A 7,509-nucleotide genomic window follows, 5' to 3' on the forward strand; every position below is an offset into this window, starting at 1 on the left:
ACCAGAAAGGCTCAATAACATTGAGATCTGGTGACTGTGGTGGCCAGCGGAGATGCGACAAGTCATCGTCACGCCCACAAAACCACTCCTGGACGAGGCGAGCTGTGTGAACAGGGGTTCTATCATCCTGGAACACAGCATCACCATTGGGTAACATACATTGTACCATTGCATTGATCTCTTCACCCAAAATGGTCACGTACTCCTCGACAGTAATGCAGCTTTGCAGAATAATCATGGGACCCGTGGAATACCACGATACAGCTGTACAAATTATCACCGAGCCCCCGCCATGTTTTACCGCTGGGATGTATACTCGGGCACATATTGGAAGCAGTATGAAACAAGACTCGTCCGACAAAACGAATTTCTTCCATTGGTTCGTAGTCCAGGTTTTATGGCATGGGCACCACGTTATATTTCAGCTCACCCTACAGTTCCCATATTGTGGAGCTGTTTTGGCGATAATGGAGTTCACGAGTGCGATGTCATTTTCTGCAGTGACTTTTGCAGCTGTCGATCTTTTATTTTTCGTCTCAATCCTCTTCAGTGACGGTTTGTGACGACCACTCAACACACACTTCCGTCAGTGCTGTGACTTGGGGGATGACTTTCCTCCAATTTCCCTACATGTGTTATAAACCTTCGACACGGTGCCTCTTGAAACACGAAACAATTCGGCTACCTCTGTTACGGAAGCACCCATCATACTAGCACCAACAATTTGCCCACGTTCGAATTCAATTGGCTCCGACATACGGCGCTCACAATTACACAAACTACTGTGCCGACCAAGACTGGCACTTGAAACGTATTGAGGACATTGCACAGGTGCCGGTCGTGGTCAAATACATCATCACAAGCGGCAGGCTAGGCTAGCATCAGCATTTAAATTCGAGCACGCATTTCTCGCGGTGTTTCCATATTTTTATCCTAGTGGTGTTTAAGACCACCGCAGCAGCATCCACTACAGTCAGTCGCTCCTAACAAAGACGATGGGGGTAAGCATCGAATGTTCGACTTTTATCCAGAAGTGACACGGTAAGAAGTCCAACAATGATTTATACAAGACCTATGCTCATCCAAAAGAGTGAGATTTCCACTTTTATTTAACAAAGAAGAAAATACGCTTTCTTGAATGCCAAAGTGGCCATTATCTCTCTTTATTGACCCAGGTATTGTTAAATACTAATAGGTTCTTCACTTTTGATACCGATGTTCAAAGGAATTCTTTCTTGTTTCGTTGAAACACCGAAACCATTATTTCACCATTTAACTGGAGTAAGTTAGGAGAACTTCCAAAGATGTGTTCCGTAAATGTCGGAGTTGGATAATTAACCAGATCTTACGAAATACGAATCTAGCGTTTCCTCTAGAGCAGAGTTTCTCAAACTGTGTTCCTTCCTTGGAGCCCTGGGGTTCCATGGAGATCATTAAAGGGTTCTACGAAACGTTCGTGCTGTCCTTCATAACTTTCAAGAAAGTAACTTAACAGAGTATACAATACAATAACAACTAACACTCGCTTGCGCTTACTAATTTCGATAGCCGGTACAAGACTATGTTTATCAGAGACCAACGGCAACATTGCAGGCAGAAAACGACTGCACAAAGAGTGATTGTAGCGTGCCATGTATATAGCAGAACCACCGTCGTTCGTCTTACAGTCCACCTGCATCCACAAAAGTCCTTATTACTATGTCGTCTATCATCGGAAAGGTGAGTTGAGGTAAGAATTCCATGTTTTCTTTGTGGAACAAAATTTATAGTTGAAAGGTTTGTTAATTAACAGAAATTGGCTGCTTCAAATTGCCAATTTAAGAGAAATTTTCACAAGGATCAGTTAACTTATTTGAAATCTTCACGAGAAACAAGTAAGTATTTATTACTCTTAAAAATTCTTGCTATCAAGAAAAAGATAGAATTTTGGAAGATTGCTGCCCAACAATAAAACACGTTTCATAAGAGGAAATAGTGGAAATGTGAGTGACATTTTGTGAAGGTTTTAGTCAATATTTCCCAAGTGAACAGTATGTTAAATACAATGCCTGTCAAAAACGCGAAGCACCCAGAAGGGGAGGAGAAAACGAAATGAAACTTTACGGGTTGTGAGGGCATGTGATGTTATTTCAGTGATCATAAATTCGAGTCAAATATACAAAGAACTTGCAGTATGAGCCCACTTATCAGTATGACGATGCACCTCCTCTGACCCGGACGCATGCATGATTCTGTTGGAAAGGCTGCCATAAATTCGTTGTATCCTCTGCTGAAGCAACTGACCTACATCTTTTGTTACTGATGCTTGATAGCCTTGATACTGACACTGAGACAGAGTTGACGGCCGGGTTGGTTCCATACATGTTTTTCTGGCGTCACACATGAGGATCTTGCTGGCCACAGGAGCACTTAAACATCACACAAACAGTTCTTTGAGACATGCGACTCGTGTGGATGAACATTGTCCTGCTGAAAAATGTCACCATGATAATGTCACATGAGAGGTAACACACGAGGTCGCAGAACGTCCATGATGTACCGATGTGTCGTCAGGGTTTCCTCACTCACTACCGGCCATGATCTGAAGTCGTGCCCTGATACCTCCCCACACCGTGACTCCAGGAGTAACGACACTATGCCTCTGCGAAACACTGAAATAATTGAACGTTCCTCCAGATCGTCGGCATACTCGCTGACGATGATTATACGGGCTAGTGTGGAACCACGATTCATCGCTGAACAGAATCACGACACCATTCATTAGCTGTCTATACTTCCCGGCCACGAAACCATTCCAAACGCAGCCGTTGGTGTTGTTGCCTTAATGGCACCCTACTTAACTGGCGGTAATTGCCTAGTCTGGTTGTTGCATGTCTCTGACCAATGTTGCAGGGAGTCAGTTACTGATTTCGGGTGGCTGGCGCAGATGTGAAGGGACTGCATTGTGCTTCGTACACAATACGGCGATCCTCCCTTGCGATGATCAGAGTGTTTGACCGGAGCAGTGACAATGAGCGTACCTGCACTCACGTTACCATGCAGCGCCACATCAGAATATCCCACAAATCTGGATATTACACGATTAAACCAATGGCCAAATGGAGAATCTCAATAACGCCTTTTTATAACTCTGTCAGATGCTGATAATGCTGCCTCACACGAGGGTGCGACCCTTACTCTTCTGACACTGTAGACGCCCTTTATTTACTCTATCAGGCGTGATAACAACACTAAGCATGAGCAATACTACCGCACTCTGGTGGCCGTTATACTTGTCACATAGTACTGCCCATCGTCCCTTCGTTCCACAATGTGCCCATACACTATTCCAAATGGCCGGAAGGCTGCTACATCATTGGATGGGAATACCCGTATGGTCCGGATTTCCAGACCCGCATGTTCCACCGGACTGCACCGACGTTCTCGTCTGCGTGACAAAAGTGGAGGCCGGGTTTGGTCGTCTGCAGAATCGTCTCACATACGCAGCGTCGTTAATTGCCTTAACTTATCCAGTGGGAATAAGAATGGAAAGGCGTATTCCTGGAATCTTGACATCTTCACGAAGGAAGCGTTCCACTTCCAAAGTCTTCAGTCTTGTGTAATCTTTAAAGAAGTTGAATCGTAATGTAGACTTCCTACATTTATTCGCCATAATCAATATACACTACTGCGAGGGCAGACTAAGTCCGCATTGTATAATGTAGACTTCCTACATTTATTCGCCATAATCAATATACACTACTGCGAGGGCAGACTAAGTCCGCATTGTAAACAAAGCTAGCTCACACGCCTCGCAACCGGAAATATCGCACGTACGCTTCTCGCGGCCGTTAGAGCCGAACTACCACTTGATCATCAAATCACATGCAAATTTTGTCAAACTTTCTGCTAACTCAAGACACTGCTGCCCTCTTGAGCTATGACCGTTGTTCGGTAGGTGGCAGTGGCATCGTTTTCACAACTTAATTTTAATTTGTTGTAAGTCAGACAATTTGTATTAAATGTTTATAAATTTGCACAAAAATGTTCTTCGTGGCTCATTGAATCTATTAGTGAAAACCAGATCATAATCATTACACACATTCCTGAGATCAGCCTGCACATACAGATGGACCCTATTAGGCGACTTCAGTTTATATATAGAGAGAAGATTAGTTGCAGTTTTCTCCCCGCCTAACCTCCCTAACCTCTCCCTGTCTCCCTTCACCCCCCCAAGTCCTTTTGTATTCCCCTCCTCTGCCTTCCCCCACTCACTGTCGCGTCTGCACAGCCCCCCCGCCTTTCTTATGGGCCCTTGTCCTCCATCGGCTCCTTTACCCCCCTCACCCCCCCTTTTCTTTCCCATCATCTGTCCAGGTTCCCCCCGTCTGCCCTCGGCTGTGGTATGTCATATTAGCCAACTTTTTAATGCAGTGTTCAGGTGAATGTTCAGTGTTGTTCATATTTCCAAAATGTTGCGAACAGAAATCATACTGTCGCTGGGTGTGAATTTTATGTCTCTTGTGAACAGAAACCAGACTGTCGCTGTGTTTTTTAATTGTCTGTCTATTATTTTACCTGTCTGCTTCATATGTATTTTATTAGCATCATCATCCCTTTGTTCTATGTTTTAAGTTCCACGATTTTCCACCATGTTACCATTTAAGTCTCCGATTTTATCGCCTGTTTTTATTATTTATTCTCTTCATCTTTTTAAAACAAATTCTGTAGGCTGAAGAGCGGCATACTAAGCTGCTGCCAGCCCGCCCCCTTCGGGGGGAATCGAAACTCAATAAAGAAAAAAAAAAGTTGCGGACTAAAACTGAAGAAAATGTAGAAAGGTAGAAGGTGCAGCTTTGAGAGATGAAATGGTGAAGGCAGCAAAGGTTCAAATAGGCAAAAAGACTAAGCCTAGCAAAAATCCTTGGATAACGTAACAAATATTGGAAGAGAAAGGAGAAAATTAAGTAAGCAGTAAATAGAACAGGTTAAAGAGAACACAAACGTCTAAAATGCGAGATTGACAGGAAGTGCTGAATGACAAAGCAGGAATGGCTAAAAGATACCTATGAAGGTCTAGAAACGTGCATGATTATAGGAAAGATTGATTCTGTCTATAAGAAAATTAAGGAGAACTTTGGAGTAAAGAAAATCATCTCTGTGTATATTAAGAGCTCAGATGTTACGCATATATCAAGCAAAGGAGGGAAAGATGTAAGGTGGATGGAATAAATACAGGGTATAGACAACGGAAAGAAATTTGAAGACAATGGAACAGATAGAGCAGAGGCAATAGTTGAAAAGGAGACGTAATACTGTGTGAAGGACTTGACAGGGCACTGAATGACCTAAATCGAAGCAAGATGCCTGGAGCAGACGATATTCCCTAAGAATTATTGAGATCCTTGGGAGAGCCAGGCATAACAAGACTATTCCACCTGATATGCAAGATATGCGTCATAGGCGGAATACCCTTAGACTTCAAGAAGAATGTAACTGTTCCTATTCAGGTAGATTCTGACAGGCGTGAATGTGGATAGACTATCAGTTTAATAAGTCATGGTTGCAAAATACTGACACCAATAATTTACAGAAGAATGGAAAAAATGGTTAGCTGGTTGAAGATCACCTCAGGCAAGACCAGTTTGCGTTCCAGAGAATTGCAGGAACACGTTAGGCAATAATGACGCTGTGACTTACCTTACAAGACAAGCTGAAGAAAGGCCAGCCTACATTTATAGCATTTGTAGATTTAGGGAAAGCTGTCGACAGGGTTGAATGGAACACGGACGTAAACTCCGTCCACAGGCCCTGGCAGACCCAGCGGAGCCGACCGGCCGCCGTGTCATCCTCAGCCTCCAGGCGTTACCGAATGCATATATGGAGGGGCATGTGGTCAGCACACCGCTTTCTCGGCCATAGGTCAGTTTACGAGACCGGAGCCGCTACTTCTCTAACGACTAGCTCCTTAATGTACCTCACAGGGTCTGAGTGCACCCCGCGTGCCAACAACGCTCCGCACACCGAATGGTCACCCTTCCAGGTACTAGCCCAGCCCGACAGCGCTTAACTTCTGTGATCTGACGGGAACCGGTGCTACCACTGCGGCAAGGCCGTTGGCGTTGAATGGAGTACCCTCTTTGAAATTCAGAAGGTAGCAAGGGTAAGATACAGGGACTGAAATTTTTTCTACAATTTGTACAAAAGCTAAATTGCAGTTGTAAGAGTCGAAGGACATAAAGAAGGGGCGGTGGCTGAGAAGGGAGTAACACATGTTTGTCATCTAACCCTGATGGTATTCATTCTGTCACCTGAGCAGGGAATAAATTAAGTTGGTTGGTTGGTTTGGGGAAGGAGACCAGACAGCGTGGTCATCGGTCTCATCGGATTAGGGAAGGATTGGGAAGGAAGTCGGCCGTGCCCTTTCAGAGGAACCATCCCGGCATTTGCCTGGAGTGATTTAGGGAAATCACGGAAAACCTAAATCAGGATGGCCGGACGCCGGATTGAACCGTCGTCCTCCCGAATGCGAGTCCAGTGTCTAACCACTGCGCCACCCCGCTCGGTAATAAATTAAGTCTATGAAACGTTTGGAAAAGGGATTGAAGTTCAGGAAGGAGAAGAAAAGTACTTTGAGGTTAGCTGACGGCATTTTAATTCTGACAGGAACTGTAAATATCATGTAAGAGCAGCTGAACAAAATGGATAATGTCTTGCAACTAAATTTTACAATGAACACCAACATAAGTAAAACAAAGACTGTGGAATCTAGTCGAATTAAACCACGTGTTGCTGAGGAAATTAGGTTTGGAAATGAGACCTTAAATTTGTGGATGAGTTTGCTATCTGGGCAGCAAAATAGTTGACGATATCCGAAGTATACAGGATATAAAATGCAGACTGGCAATAGCAAGAAAATTGTTTTGGACAAAGAGAAATTTATTAGTATGGGATACAAATGTGTTTAAGGAAGGATAGGAAAACAGCAATCAGTCGGAATCCCTCTGGTTTTTTATTTTTAATTTTTTTTTTTTTTTTTTTTTTGCATATCCAGATTTCGGCTACAAATAGCCATCTACAGTGCAGTTGAGTGAATTACCATCCAGCAAACCCGCTGCAGTAACTCGGTCAAATGCACTGAAGATGGCTATTAATAGCTGAAATCTATGTTTGAGTCAAGGAAAGCAAGAAGCCTACAGTTCACTCATTCGCTGCACTGCAGCAAAACTTACTTTATATAAACGAAGTAAAGCTGCTTCCCGTACTGCGTTTTACTCTAAGCATAAGCAAACGAAAAGCACAGGTTTTGGACTCGCGTGTATGGATATGCAATAATAATAATAATGAAACAAGGAGGTTGCGGCTGATTTCCGTGTTCCTATTCTTCCTTAAATTAATTTACTGTTACTGTGCATAATGGTTCCTTATAGAATCAAAGTTGAAACAAATTTAGGTGTTGAGAGGTCTTTTCTGGAGGTATTTGTCTGGAGCGCACCCTAGTATGGGAGTGAAACGAGGGTAATAAACAGC

General features: G+C 43.5%; 1 pseudogene; it reads right to left on the reverse strand.

The window, feature by feature from the left end:
- Positions 1-5,982: 5,982 nt before the first annotated feature.
- On the reverse strand, positions 5,983-6,100 carry LOC126472331 (5S ribosomal RNA; annotated as a pseudogene).
- Between the last annotated feature and the right edge of the window lie 1,409 nt (positions 6,101-7,509).

Source organism: Schistocerca serialis, chromosome 3, assembly GCF_023864345.2.
Source record: "Schistocerca serialis cubense isolate TAMUIC-IGC-003099 chromosome 3, iqSchSeri2.2, whole genome shotgun sequence".
In the NCBI taxonomy this organism is placed as follows: Eukaryota; Metazoa; Arthropoda; class Insecta; order Orthoptera; family Acrididae; genus Schistocerca; species Schistocerca serialis.